At 41.4% G+C, this 16,224-nt stretch overlaps 1 non-coding gene across 1 annotated transcript; it reads left to right on the top strand.

Moving 5' to 3' along the window:
* The first annotated feature begins 507 nt into the window (after positions 1-507).
* Positions 508-647, top strand: LOC133774730 (small nucleolar RNA SNORA70). Its single transcript, XR_009868128.1, has one exon. It is a non-coding gene; the product is annotated as a small nucleolar RNA SNORA70 (small nucleolar RNA).
* The last annotated feature ends 15,577 nt before the right edge of the window (positions 648-16,224 follow it).

Genomic DNA, 16,224 nt, shown 5'->3' with positions numbered 1-16,224 from the left:
TTATAGATAACAAAATAATTATGATAGTGAAGCAAAATAGTATTCCCATCATCTCACATACCTTTTTAAGAGAAAAGAGAGGCCAAAATCTACTCAACTGACAAAAATCCCTAATACAACACAATTTTATTAAATGTAGTCCTCATGTTATGTCTGCTTCAAAACCATGCTACTTGGAGAAGGATGAAAAATGTTGAAAAGGGGTCTCCAGAGGCCAGTGCTGTAACACGGCATGTTAAAGCCCCAGCCTGCCATGCCAGCACTCCATATGGGCACCACTTAAAGTTCTGGCTACTCCACTTCCAATCCAGATCCTTGCTAATCCCTGGGAAAGCAGCAGAGTAAGGCCCAAGTCCTAGGGCCCCTGCACCCACGTGTGAAACCTGGAAGAAGCTCCTGGCTCCTGGCTTCAGATCAGCTCAGCTTTGGCCATTGCAGCCATCTGAGGAGTGAACCAGCAGATGGAAGACTTCTCTCTGTCTCTCTCAATCTGTAACTCTGCCTCTCAAGTAAATAAATAAATCATTTAAAAAAGAAGAAGAAAAGAAATGGGGCTCCCAATGTACAATGGTTGTACACAGCAGGCCCTTGGTGTATACAAAGTCTGTTACTTGTATGGGTTGCCCAAAGGCACTGCGGAGACAGATATTTCCAATAGATCTTCATATGTCTGACTGCACGCTATTCTGGTCTGAGTATGCAAGTTCCTTTGGAAAGTCAGGGTCTGGTGGTTAGAGTTCATGATGGCCAAGTCATCACATCCATCTACACTAAGCTACAGAAAAAGGAGCATGTGACTGGGGCCCAAAAAGAAGAAAGTTCAGGTTCTGGGTACCAGGAGATCCATATCTCAAAGAAGTGGGGTTGCACCAAGTTTAATGTATATGAGCTTGAAGATATGGTGGTTGAGAAATGCTCATCCAGATGACTGTGGGGTTAAACACGTCCCCAGATATGGGCCTCTGGACAAGTGACAGGCCTTGAACCCAGGAGACTCCCACTCTGCTGCCCTTTCTTAGATCATGCTAACTATTAAATCCTACTTCCTGTTTCCTGTCCAGCTTTAAAAAAGAGAGAAATGGTAGTATGCTTTGCTGTGCAATATAGTGTTAGAAGTCTGTGTGAATGCAACTGTGATTAGCAAATATATATATATATATATATATATATGCTGTGATAAGTAAATATATATTTATACAAATACATATATAGATAGATAGAGAGAGAGAGAGAGAGAGAGAGAGGCAACAGGTGTCAGAAGAGAAATTTAAGAAGTTTTGTTCAAAGTTATGACTGTAGCCCTCCTGCCCAGACATTTTCAGAGGACAAACTTTTTGGTAGCTAGACTGTTTTTCTTTTAATTCAACACCATTGAGACTGGGTCATATAGACAGCAAATATCCAGGCTTTAGCAGCGAGTGCCTGCCATATTGAATGTATCACAAGACAACACAGAAAAGCAGCAGCAGCCTCATTTTCAAGCCCCGCTGCCTCTTCTGAGCTGTTGTTCACTCTTTCTTCTATCTTTTAGCCTCTTTTCTCCATTGGTTCCTTCTCCCTCAGAAAGCAAACCTAGAACTATCATCATTTTACCTTTTAGCAGGCTCCTTCAATCATGACACCGTTCCAAAGGCACTACTCTAGTTTTTCTCCTGTTCACATACAAGTTTCTGTAAAAAAAAATCCATTTTCAAAATCTCAACATTGCACCTTCATTTATTCCTTGACCTAGTATGCCATACCTCCTTCCCTGCTATATAAAGGAACTTCTTTCACCAAGTACATCAACTAGCTACTTAGAAAACCCAGTAGACAATATTTAGCCTTCACCCTGCATGATCTCTCTGGATTATAATATTATTGATCAATCTTTCCCTGCAATTTGTTCCCCTCATGATTTCCATAGTATGAAATTCTGTTCTTCCCTCTCTTCCTTTAATGAGTATTTCTTTCCAGCATCCTTTTAAGCTCATCTCCTCTTAAGTCTTGAAACATCCCAAATTTCTATCCTAGCCCTTCTTTTTTTTTTCATTCTATATTCACTTCCCAAGCAAAGTTGCCATCTCCTACCAGCTCTCTGCTGTCTCCTCAATGTAAACTGCCCATGGAAATATTCTGATCTTCAGACTTTTAAATCTAATTTTTCACTAGATGACGTTCACCCAAAAATGCCAAAGGATGAGGATGCACCATCTTCCCCTCAAAACTGTGTTTGGTCTGCATGCTCTATCTCCCATTCATCACAAAACCACATGTCATACCCTTCTATGCATTTACCCCTTATTTATCTTTAAGCCCACATCATATTAATTAATAAAATATTTTCTTCTCTCCAACCTCCCTTCCTCTCCTAGTCCTGGTATGCATTATCTCTTGCCTCCATTATTGCAATAGTGTCATGACTTGTGCCTGCTCCCCTTACACTGTAATACAACATGTAAATAGGACCAAATTGAATCACATAAAATTTCTCAATAGCTTCTCATCAAATACAAGACAGAATTTATGGTCTTTTTTTGTGTGCTCAAAGATCCTGGCTTAGGGGCCAGCACTGTGGCATATTGGGAAAAAGCTACTACCAGTGTCCCATATGGCCACCAATTCAAGTCCCAGCTGCTCCACTTCTGATCCAGCTCCCTGCTAATGTGCCTGGGAAAGCAATGGAGGATGGTCCAAGTGCTTGAGCCCCTGCACCCACATGGGAGACCTGGAAGAAGAAGCTCCTGGCTCCTGACTTCAGATCAGTGCGGCTCTAGCCATTGCAGCCATTTGGGGTATGAACCGAACCAGCAGATAGAAGATCTCTCTCTCCCCCCCCCCCTCCCTCCTTCCCTCCCTCTTCCCTTTCCTCTGCCTCTCTGTAACTCTGCCTTTCAAATAAATGAATAAATCTTAAAAAAAAAAAAAAGATCCTGGATCCTGGCATAGTCAGACCCAAACAAGCTTCCATCTACCTACCTTTACCTCATTTTTTTATATTTCTAATTCGCCCCACACAATACTCTTTCAATATTTCATGTTTAGTTTCATGAGGAACTATGAAGAACAATCTCATTTAACAGTTTTCTATTTGTATCTTTCTCCCCAAGCAATTTCATCGTATCTGCCACCATATCTTCTTTTTTTGTAGCTCTCATCTTCTGTAGTGCCCAGCATGTAGAAGATGGCCAATAAGTGCTTGTCCAATGAAAGGAGTAACTGAATCAATACCATTCTCTCAATTTCAGATTCACCACTTCTACATATTCTCATTCTCAACACTTAACTGAAAGTTTACCTCTGTAAAGAAATTGCTCCTGTTTCCCCAGGCCAAATTAAAGATCCCACGGTTTTTATATATTCCTCAAACATAGAGGTTACCATGTTTTATTGAAATGATGTTTGCATGTTAAACTCTTACAGGAAGATACAACTGCATAAAAAAATGAAAAAGAGGAGCAAGTGCTGTGATACAATGGGTTAAGCCGCCACCTAGGACACTGGCATCCCATATCCTATATTGGATCCCCAGTTCAACTCCCAGTTGCTCTACTTCAGATCTAGCTCCCTGGACTCTAATGTGCCTGGGAAGGCAGCAGAAGATGGCTCATGTGCTGGGGCCCCTGCCACACGTGTGAGAAAACCAGATGGAGTTCTGAGCTCCTTGTTTTGTCCTGAACCAGGCCCAGCCTTTGTGGCCATTTGGGGAGTGAACCAACTGATGGAAGACTCTCTCTCTCTCTCCCCACTTCTCTCTCTATAACTCTGCCTTTCAAATAAATAAATCTTTTAAAAGGTTTTTAAAAAGAAAAAATCAGCAACAAACAAGAAAAGAAAGTTTCCCTTAACTCCTTCTCACTAAGGAATGGGAAAAAAATTGAAACTTAATCTCAAAAATTGCATATATATATACTATATATATAAATTCTACTCATACATATTCTTATGTAGGGACTACTTTATTCAAAAGCTATTCAACTGTTTTTATAGGTGCTCAATTTAAATACTGTTACAGATAGCTATCTGAATTAGTGGGCAAAAAATGACTATTGCAATCAAGATTCTGATGCCGAAAGTGGCAAGAGAAAGAAAGAAAATAGAACTCTGAAGAATTGACTAGTCACCTTTTAACCCTCACCACATGCTACATATTACACAAGCACAGTGAATTTTCCATATTTATTTCCAATTAATGGCTACAAGCAGCAATGAAACTACAGCAACCTACTTCTCCAGCCCAGTTCCTATTCCCATCTCCTTAATGGGAAGGGGCAGAAAATGTATCACAGAAAAAGTTTAGAACATTTTATCCTCTGCTATTACAAGAAACTATGTAAATATATTCAACTTTATATTTAACACGGAGCCTAACATGCTTCTTTTTACCTAGTAAGTAACAGGAGTATTTATAAAGTGAGTAAATTAAATCACCATGTAATTCCCACCGCATATCAGTAATTATTTGATAAAAATGACATTGTTTACTATGACCTCATTACTTTTGCCACTAACACTCTGAAGCCATGGCCATAAAATTTACCATTGAATGGAATTTGATTATAGGTCAAATACAGGAGGCTAACTACAAAGTGCTGAAAGAGACTTGCAGAAAACTTCATACCAAATCAACAAAGAATAGACAACATAATTCAAATCTTGGTTTCACTCATGGATGCTGCCATGTTGTCCCATTCAGGATAATACCTGCCCACCCTAAAGGAGCTTGCAATTTACAGTGGCAGGCATGAGGTGAGGTTGGATTACCAAAGTGAGTGGGGAACATTCTGCTAGCTCAACCAGGTGGTCAGGGAAGACTTTCTGGCTTACTGTCAGAGTATGAATGGCTTTCCCTGTGTGGGGAAGTGGGTGAGATAAGAACAGGGCAGCATAAAGGCACTCTGCATAGGGTTACGCTCATGAGCAAGTGCACAGAGACTACAAACCCTAGTCTCTGGTGAAAGGAAAGTCAAGTTCCCTTTTCTCACTGACCACAGTATTGAAAATGAAATGTTCATTTCTGTTTCACTCGGTTATTTAGGCAAAGGTTCCAAATGATGGGCAGTTGGAAATACGGAGAGGAGAGGAGAAGAGCAGAAGAGGGGAAAGGGAAGGGGAAAGGAGGGAGGGAAGGGGAGAGAGAGAGGAGGGAAAGGAGAGGAGGGGAAGAAGGGTGGATGACTATCCATGACAGCTGTAAGCAAAGCACAGAACTGGAGGCCAAGATCTTGTGATCTTGTTCAGCTCCAACACACTCCAACCTTGCGTCACTTCGCATTTCCAAGCCATGTTCCCGAACTTTGCAGCAACCAAAGGAGTCTCAAAAGTCCAAACACCAGCAACAGACTAATCACCTGGGATCTCTGCCACTCCTTGTCTATTATTCAGTAGCATCTCCATGAGAGCAAGAACAGGGAGTGAAATTTAAACTAGTCATTTTTGGTGCTTATCAGCCTTGAGGAAAGGTTTGCTGGACCAGGAAACTGCGGGTTGTCTGTGACGTCAGTTATCCGTGCATTCCTGACCCCCAGTACACCACCACAGATAGGCAAGACTAGACTTTTTCTATTGGAGTTTCTTTCTTAGCATGTATAAAAGCTGTTTTTGTAATCTCCTTTTTATAGATCCACCAGGTCCTAGAGGCCAACATCCAGCACTTGACTATTAAACACTAGGTACTGTATGAGTTAGAAGAATTATTTCGGTCACTTTCAAGTTCCTGTTCTGTTCACACTAATTAAATGTTATTTCCCATCAAAGCTACTGAAATTTGGCTATTAAAATGGATAGATAGTACCATTTATAATATCAGGGTCACAAATAATAACCACAGTCTTTTCCTGTTCAACAATCATGCCCATAGTCAATATTCATGGCTCATTTTCATTTCAGATTTGTGCCTGGCACTGGGTGAAAGGCTTTATATTCTTAGTCTGCTTGGAACTGCTGTAACAGAACATCTGAGACTAGGTAACTGTAAAGCGCAAAAATTCATTCCTCACACAAGTCATCATTATCTGGCAAGAGCCTTCCTGCTGCAGCATCACATGGAGGAAGGCAAATGGGCACAGAAAGGGCGGAGGGGCCAGAACTTGCCCTTTATTAATAGCATGATTCCCACCCATGAGGCCAGATCATCTCCTGAAGTTCCCACCCTTTCAACTGTTAGGATGCCAGCTAAATTTCAGCATGACTTTTAGAGGGGACAAATAGACAAACTACAGCATAATACCAAGGGGAATGTCTTGTATTACACTCAACACAATACGCAGGGACTTCTGTTCATTTTGTTCAGTCATGATTCCTCTAGGAACCAAGAGCAGTGCTCTGTACTGTTTGGACACTTGAATTCCTTAGAGCCAGGTAACAACCCAAAATTCTTTTCTCCCTTGCCATGGAAAATCACAAAAGGCCAGCATGCAACCTAGGGTCTACTGGGGACTTACACTCAAGCACAATGATGTGCTCAAGGAGAGGAGCTGGGCAGGATGTTTTATCAGGTGGAAAGGTATGGCAAAGGTGTGACAGTGCCCCTTCAGCAATAATCTGCACCTGGCCCAGTGCTCTGCATACAACACACTCAAAACAGTGGTGTGGCTCACTACCTTCCACCCCTGGAAGGTCATATGTGGGTCACACTGAGTAACTCTGGGCATGTGTGCACACAGTAGGGGATCATTTAGATTGTGGACATTCCTTCTCCTGAATGGTTTGGAGCTGGGTACAGCTACCTGCCCTCCAGGATGTCAGATGGGGAGGGGCTTGATTCTGTGAATCCTATTTCTATTCTGCTTCAAGCCCACACTGTTTACCAATGTATCCTGGGTCCTGATGATCAACCAGCATTGTATCCTCGTGGAAGCTGTGCTGGGAGCACTACTCTAGAATCTGCTCCCAACAGTTACCACCAAGGTGACCTTCACAAGTTGTTCAACTGTTGGAAGCCTCCATTTCCTCCTCTGTAAAACCAGCATAATCCTACCACTACCAAAAAATGCAGTGAGAATTAATATCGATCGCAGCATTAACAAACCACCAAAAATAGCAGTTTTAACGATAAGGGCCACTTCTTTTGCTCATAATTCTGTGATCTGGACAGAGACTACACCAACCCACACACAAGACAGCTCACTCTCCTGGCACTAGGTTGGTGTAGTCTCGCAGTGGGGAGAGGCCTAGGTTCTGTTCCCTGTAGCTGGGACTTTCTCTCAGCTCACGGCTGGGTTCCAACGGGGAGGAAGCCAGGAGGATACTGCCCATCTCCTTTTGATTTGGACATCACACAGCATCACTTTCATCATATCCTGTTAGTCAAAGCAGTTGTAAAAGCCCACCCAGCTTCAAGAGGAAGACGCACAGACTTCATCTCCTGTCGAGGTAGTGTTCAAGCCAGAAGAGCATACCAAAGCACAAATGCCGTTATGGTCATTTTTGAAATACACTAGCTGCCACAATTTGTACCCCTGAATCTGGTTTTCCTCAAAGGAAATTTGTACTTAGCTAAAGAATGACTGGAATGTCCAGTTACTCTGTGATTAGGTGAAACTGCCCTATCTAATGACAGGGCTAGAAGGATACTATTCACCCATCAGCCACAATAATGTGTGAAGGCTGATAATGGGGCTTTCCCATGCTCCTTGGTAGATAGGTAGAGAGTTCCCAGGCACTGGGCCATGGAAGCTAGAAGGAATCCATATATCGAACTCAAAGGGTAGAGACATGACCAGAAAATGGACACTGATCCGCAACAGAGAAAAAAATAAACACTCATTGAGCTTCTGCTGTAATAGGTGCTTTGCTTGGGATATAAAACCCTCCTACCTCCTGTCCTCATCAGCTTTTCTTTTCTTGGACCAAAAGCCCATATTTGTAAGTGCTCATAAAGCTCAAAAAATTCCCAAAGATCTACCTCTTTATTTAGTACTCATAGCAATCTAATCAGTATCATTATTCTAATAGTATCCAATAGACTGTTCTAAAAATGATTTCCCCTGGGTAGGCAGGATAGTGTCAACTGTGAATAAGATGCAAACTTTCTCAGATAAGGTGTTGCTAGTCCAGTATTCAAAGCTCTGGTTGGTCTGCTGCCCACACAAAAAAGACTATCCCAGAGGAGTATTACACGATGATTGGTCCATAACATGGCAGAGTACAGTATGGACATTTCGATCACCTACGCTTCTCTCAGTATTTTACAGAGAGGTTAAATAAAATGGGCTGTATGTAGCCTACATTATACCTTATTGTTTCTAATATTTGTTTTCTTCTCCACATCAACTTCTTATCTATAACAAAGTATCTCTTCTCATCCAATTCTGCAGAATTCCAAAGAATCAGAGGATGTTTTCATAAAATGGTTCCATTTACAAGAAAGTCTATAGCAAAGTCCCTGAGGATCACCATGCAGGGAAGTCTCAGCAAAATATTCTCTAGGATGCAATAATTCAGTCATTGTAGCCCATATCATGGAATTCATGGTTTAATGAGAGTTTTGCTTCAAGGCATCCAATATCCATCCAGTGTACTTTAGAAAATCAGGTAAAACAGGTGTTTCCTCAATTAATTTGGAGTTTTGTTACATGAAAAATAAGTGAACCAAAATGGAAGATAATATTCCTAGTAAAACATACCAGATTCCACATTTCCTGTTTTCCCAAAGACCTTGAATGTATCATTTCATGTATACATTTTAAAGTAATTAATTTAATGCATACTTTGCAAAGAAAAATTTTAAAAATAATTATTTACAGCTACCTCACATCAACTAGCATGTGTTTAATCATAGAAATCTGTAAAGCAATGAAGTGTAATTTTTAACTTCTAAGGAATTAACATAGGTGATGTGATTAACTGAAATTTCTAATTTAGAAGATCTTGCTTCAGTATTTAAAAATAAGTAGGGTCCATGTTTACAAATAGCTTTAATCATTTTGTTTCTTAAGTTAGCTCATTGGCAGGTCCTTTTAACATTGGCAGAATCAGAATCTCATATCTTTAAAAAAGTAGAATCTGTTGGTCATATTCCATTATAACTCATTTATATACTTTTAGAACACTAGCATCTATCCTAATAGATAATAGGTACCTATTATCTATTAGATTTTTATATATTATTATAATAGATATCCCAAATATCCCAAGATAATTCTCACTATAGAATAAAGTGAAGTTTGATTCCATCTACAACATTCTAATGTAAGTAAGTTTTATGAAAACCAATTCCTTGGTTTTTTTTTTCCTAAACATTACAACTTTAAAAGAAAATCTAAAATGTATTTGGAATCCTAAATAGCTTACCTGAAGTCATTTCAAAATATCCTCTGAGAAGGCCCAGGGAAGAAGTACAAAATACACAATGATAGCAGAGATGAGAATACTTCAAAAGAGTTGCGGAAAATGGGATCAAAAGACAAGGGAGCAGGCATTTGGCCTAATGACTGAGACAGGCCACATCCCGTATCGAAACGTCTGGACGGAATGCTTCCTGCTAATGCAGACCCTGGTGTAACAGGGTAACTGGGCCCAGGTTCTTGTCCCCAGTGCAAGAAAAGAAAAAAGGACATGACATAGGTAGAGGGCAGCAGAAAAGTAAGATTTCTCTGCGCACAGATTTGAAAGTATGCACTCAGGAAGGAGTGTGGACCTACTCAAGGGAGAGCTGTGCTCTACATGGGTCTGGCTCATCTTTTTGAATTAGAGGCATAGGGAGTAGCATATGGGGTGAGGCTTAATTGAATACCCAAAGGGATAGAATTTAGGATGGGACTTGAGTATGGTCCATTTCCTTGTCCTTTTTTGGAAATCCCCGAAATGTCATGGTATCAGGTACATGATGGGATGGGGTATGTTAGTCATAGTAATTTTGTTATATTGACCCTATAATAAGCTAACGGTCATTCTGGGTACACTGCTAGCAGCCATGTGGGGCTGGATCCCCAAGCCCTCTCTGCTGGCTACCTCTCAGACTACCTCACTGGGAGATCGTGGTAATGATTCAAATGACTAGGTTCCTGCCATCCACATGGGAGACCTGCACTGAGTTCTTGGCTCTCAGCTTTGGTCTCCACCCAGTCCTGGCTATCACAGGAATTTGGACAGAGAACCAGCAGATGGGAGCTCTGTCTCATGGTCTGTCCATGCCCTATCTCCACCATCTCTCTGCTTCTCAAATAAATGGTAATTTTTGTTTTTCAGGATAAGCTTATTTTGGTGCAAAAAATTGTCTAACTGTATGATCTTCAAAAGGTTCACAGAAGTGCATATAACACATGGATTTCAATTTTAGACCTCTTATTTTCATTTTTCCAGAAACTTCTTGAGGCACCCTCTATGGGGCCTGAGCATATTCTCACTGATGCAGGGTCTGCTCTGGTTTGCATTTGCTTCACCTGTTCACTTCATGGCTTTAGGGAAGCAAACTTGAAAAGCAAATCAAAACGCTCCAGCTTTCATCATCTATATGGATCTATTCACTTCAAAATGAAGTTTATTTATGGTGATAGTGACTAATTTGTCTCCTAAACCTGGACACTTTTGAGAATGAAAGGAGCATTCTTAGTAATGAAGCCTACTCAATAGCTATAAACTAAGACTGTCCCCGGTAAAGTGGGACAGAGGGGCTCCCCACTTGTGGACAAAGACAACTGTTCTGAGAAAAATGAATTCCAGAATGAGCAGTTGTGCAATGAGAACTTCATAAAATTCTGCATTGAATTTACTTTTTTCCTTTTCCTTAAAAATTCTGGGGCCAGTGTCATGACATAATGGATAAAAACACTGCCTGTGAAGTCAGCAACCCATATGAGTGCAGGCTGCTCCTCTTCCAACCCAGCTCCCTGCTAATGTGCCTGGGAAAGTAGTGGAAAGACAGTCCAAGTGCTTGGGACCCTGCTACCAACATGGGAAACCCAGATAAGGCTGCTGACGCATGACGTCAGCCTGCCCCAGTCCTGACCATTGAGGCCCTCTGGGGAGTGAACCAGTAAATGGAAGATCTCTCTCCCTGTCTCTCCTCTCTCTCTCTCTGTAACTCTGACTTTCAAATAAATAAATAAATCTTTTTAAATAAATAAATAAAATAAAAATTCTGCAGTCTTGCACTTAACTTCTTCACCAAGTGACTATAGACTGCCTTCAACTTCTTACCTATTCATCAGAGCCCTGGAAAAATAGTTGACAAATATAATTAAACAGACAAAAACTCTAGACAGATAATGATTACAACCAAACCATTTCTAAGAATGCCTATGTAACATCATCTCCTAAAACTTGGGAATTTAAATGAGTCTGTCTAGAGTGAGGTGCTTGGAATTTTCTCCACATTTCTCTGGCTAAATTCTGCCTCCAGTGCTGCCCAAGGTTACCAACTTCTATCTCAGCCCTGGCAGGTGCAGAGTTCCCCTCTTCACAAGGCTTGTGGTTGGCTACGTACTTACACCAGAGTTCTCTGACAACTGGATTGTTGTTGTTAAATCACATGAAACAGCTCCAAAGGAATCAGATCTTGGGATAGATAGCTCCAAAGGCAGGTTTATTTCATTTTCATTCCCAATTGAGTCAGAAAAGTTTATGAACGTGATACATGCTCCTCAGGAGATCCACAGGCTATGGCAAGGTGCCACAGTTTCAGCAGAGAGGAATACTCCGTCAGTGGCCATGGCCACAGCTGTTTGGGACGCAATTCACTGTGAGCTTGTAAGGGAAGTGAGGCAGAGTCCAGAAATTTGCCCAGAAAACAGGTCCAGAGGGAAGCCATGCTGTGTTCCAGGTTGTGTCTCTCCTGCTGGCTTCAGTGACTTGCTGGGGGTGGGGATGGGGGTCTGGGCCACACAGACACTCCTCCATAGCAAGAGTTGGGGGTAGAGGCATGATACAGAAAAGTTGTTCATGTTTCCCCCACCTTTCTCTTCCCAGACCATGATCCCTGGTTTCTCTGCCAACTGCCACTACCAGCTTATTCCAACCTTCTCTCAAAATTTTCCAAAGATTTCAGCTGTAAGACAACATCATCCCTTTTCTGACAAGAAATGGCTCATGGGGAGGAGACTGCTCAGTCATGCCCATTTTCACTCAAGAAATTGTTAGATTTCTGTAGTGGGTGACAGGGTGACAGACTTCCTGTCATACCAAAAAAAAAAAAAAAAAAAAAAACACTCACCTCAGCAACTGCTTTAGCAAAATAGAAATTTTCCCATCAAAATCAAGCACACAAAAATACACTTTTTTGAAGTTTTAAAATAGTTCTGAAAATCTGAGGCTCTCAATAATGTATACGACTTGAACCACTGGCAATCCAGGAAGGAGGTAAACGGTACTAAAGGAAAAAGTTGGCAATGAAAGTATTAGGGAAATTGAAAGATTTCATTCCTCTTACTGGAAAAAAAAATCACCATTATTCAAAGCTTACCAAAAAAATATGTTTTATGGACATATTTTAGCCTACCGTGCTATAATCAAGCATTTTTATGGCTCCCATTTATATTAATAAGGCAGTAAAGGAAGAAGCTTCAGATAAAAAAAAAAACTCAGAAACCTTAAGAGCCAATGAAGGCCGAGAGGAAGCAGCATCTCCTGATTTTGCCAGCCAGTCTGAGTTCATCAGGTCCTGTTTGCTCTTCCTTTGGTCAGTGAGGGGATATTCTGAGCAGTCCTATAAAGCAGGACTTGCTGGCCTATCACGGGAAAAGCTATTAACATATGTACAGTTCGCCCTGAAACATGCTTTCAAGAATTCAGAAGATTTGACAACCCCTATCCCAATATTTCCCCGGCAAAGTGCACTTTTATTAACACCCTTCTCCCTCCTGTGGGTACAAATGGTCTCAGTATTCCCTGGGGAGAATAAAGAGCATTCTCAAGAGCCTCTATTGATACAGAAACAGGAGTTTCTGGCCAAGAATAAAAAATGGGGAAGTCTGAAATGTTTCGAGCTTCTGATGGAAGCTTCAGTGGTGTGTTTCTCAGAGACAAAGCGTTTGTCATAAGTAACTTGCCTGCTTGAGTATGATTTATGCGGCTGGACTGAAATTGGCTGAATAATTTATGCTATTTATTGTTCTGGAACGTTTCTTTTCTTAATAAATAAATAAATAATGCTGTGCAAGAGAAGGGGGAAATGGTGGCAAATGTCAGGAGTGTGAGGAAGGAGAAAGTTATTTTTCCATGTTGGAAGCTAATAAAGTGTATCTAACAGGAATGGTCTCCACACAGAAGGGCAGGGCTCTAATAGGTGAATATTGTCAGCATTTTCAATGAAACCAATTGGCTAAGAGAAGCTGTCAAATAGGTGTGAAATGAGCTAAAATTACTAGCGATACACTTTCTTTTAAGGTACTTTGCTTTGTTCCTTACAGTGCCTTGCAGCAAAAAAATTTAATTTAAATACTGAAAATGGAATGCTGCTATATTGATTTAAATTCGCTAAGCAAGACTTGGAATCTATTTCCTGTTTCCTGCATAAGTGCAGATCGTGTGTGAGTCTGTGTATGTGCGCGTGTGAGTGCCGTCAGCTTTTCTACTATTTATGAGTGAGTCACAGTTTATTAGAATCTACCACAATGTATATTAGCATAAAACACATCACTTGCATTGTCAGTTTATAAAATTTTCAGAATGTATGAGTATAGTTCTGTTCTTACTGTAAATTTTTACACAGCTCCGATGATTTATTCCACCTGCTGAAACACTGGGCTCATGTTAGACCATGGTTGTATTTTTGTTGGGCTTTGGTTTTGGTGTTGTTTCACTGGGGTCTTTTTGGGTTCTGTGGATTTTTTTTTTTTAAATCACTTTATCACACGAGTTTTGAAAGACAGAGTTATAGACAAAAGAATGGATGGGTGAGTTTGCAAAAATACATGTGGTTCAATTCTGCTGAAACTATTTCGTGAATAACTCACTGAATGCTATGACTAAAAATATTTGAAATGTTTACAGGCTGCATAAAATATATGTTTGACATATTAAAGGAGACTTCTACGAGCTGCTCAGTAACCATTCCAAAAAAAAATGCCTTCAAAGAACTCAAGCAAAATCACCGTCCCTCATCTGCAGTGCTGTTTCTAATTTGAAGGCAAATTCATCTCTGACACACAGCAGATTCTGTGCAGGTGGAAGCAAGCCCCTCTCTGCTCTTCTCTCTGCCAGTCAAATTATGTCATCAGTGAAGGATCACTGGTTTTTAATGATACGGTGGCCTCCATACTGAGAGGCAGTCCTAGCAGAGCAGTATGCATAGCCAATAAAATGGCTGTCACCAAATTACAATTGACACTTAACATCACTAAATCTGCAGTGTAATTCCTTGTGACAGTTGTGTAGGTATATTAGAAGAAAATAATTTACTTCAAACCCAGCATGTTAGACACATTTTCCTGAGTGTAATTCATGTCACATTTACAGTAGCCAAAGCAAGCAGTCTCGAGGCAGCCTTAATCTGGGAAGAGATCATAGATACTAACATGTTCATTGAAGTATGATTATTTATGCATGCAATAAACAAAGCTAGAGCAGTTGTTCATTGTAGGTTTTAATTGTTAGTGGGGGGTTTAATTGTTATTGGGTTTTAAATGAATATTAGCCGCTTTCGCTGTAGGGAATAAGAAAAACTATTTTAAAAAGCCACATTTTATACAGAAAATAGGCATCAGCTAAAAGTGTTATTCGCCCCCCGCCTCCCTCCCCACACCACTCAGGATTAAATGGACAGTCACATGGTCCTCATCCATGTCGCAGCTCTTAGATTTGGACTTGAAATTCTGTGCTGGTTACCACATGACCAATGCCTATGCATCCAACTTCTAAGATGCAAGTAAACTGGAAAAGCCAGCCATGGCAGTCCTCCTCTCCCGGAGTAATAACATTGGGGAACAAAGGTTTGGGCGACAGACACACTTTCCTCTGGAATACTGTTGTGATACATTCATCCCCAGCAGAAAGCTCCTTCCTGGCCTTATAAGCATATATAAATATGTGACAGAGCTAAAGGTCTCCACTCTTCAGAATGAAGTGGTTTGAATGGCTGGTGAAATGGGACTGCAAAAAATTCATTCCAACTTTGTCTCTAGGCAATTCACCTTTGGCCCAGTGATGATATGAGTCTTTCCGCTGATGGGGGCGATATAATAAGTCAGCTCAGGCAGTCCGTAGAAGGCAGGGGCCTATTTGTTAGCCGAATGAGGCAGGTGTACTCTTCTATGGGAGATTAGCTCATCCCAGCATTATAATGACCTCACAGGAAGCCCTCAAGGTTATACATCAAATGCAAGCGCTGCAGATCCAGTCCTGGAAATGGGCATGCCTGGATCTTGCAGGAGTCTTAATTTAGAAACTCCAAATTTAAAAACACAAATCAGTGAGTGATAATTTCCCTGTCCTTTCATTAAGACATTAAAATGTCTCCAGCAAGAGCGAGCTCACTGAAGAACGATAGGCTCACTTGCAGCTCGGTGCCGAGGCGAGGGAATTAACCTCTGTCTGCGTCTTCGTTGATTTTCTTGTCAAAGCCGGAAGCTGCAGGCTGGAAGGGAGAGAACCCGCACGCTCGCTGCGGTCCCTTTGGCTGTCTCTGCTGTTTGCATAAGCCCGCCTTTTGGAAAATAATTTGGAGTGAGTTGCATGTTTTCCAAAACAGAATCACAGCGTTTCAGCTATGTCACTGAAGAGGAAAAGCGGAAAGGGCAGCTGGGGTTATTTGAATTTTTTATATGAACTTATTTAAGAGCACAGATTGCTCTTCCTATGCTGTCATGAGATGGGTGGGGGTGGGGGGCCGATTTCTACCAGATCCCTGACTCCTGAGTTCTTTAGCCTGCGGAACAGAGCTGTCACTGCCGAGAGCCACCAGCAAAAGCTAGAAGCTCTTTGGTTTTCTAGGTCAGTGAGGATGACCTGTGGAATTCTTCAGCATCACCAGCCCCTGGAGCTCACTCCTGGGGACAGCAGCAGGCTGGGACCAGAGGGGTGGCGGGCAGTGGTCTGACTGTGCCAGAGGGAGATCTCATCACTGGGTGACTACAGCTGCTGGAGCTCATCAGGCGGCCCAGCTTGTGCAGGTGCACCCCGAGAAAAGGCAGAAATAGAAGCAGGAGAATGGCCGGGGGCAACATGACTAGGAATCCCAAAACTTCTCCAACATTTCAATTGGAGGCATATCAAGCAGACGTTTCTAAGAAAGTCTTAGGCAGCGGCACATACAGGACACAGCTTTGTTGGAAATAAACATTTGGGACACGCAGTGTAAAGGATGCC

Source organism: Lepus europaeus, chromosome 15 (genome assembly GCF_033115175.1).
Source record: "Lepus europaeus isolate LE1 chromosome 15, mLepTim1.pri, whole genome shotgun sequence".
Taxonomy (NCBI): Eukaryota; Metazoa; Chordata; class Mammalia; order Lagomorpha; family Leporidae; genus Lepus; species Lepus europaeus.
This window is presented reverse-complemented; position numbering and strand designations above follow the sequence as displayed.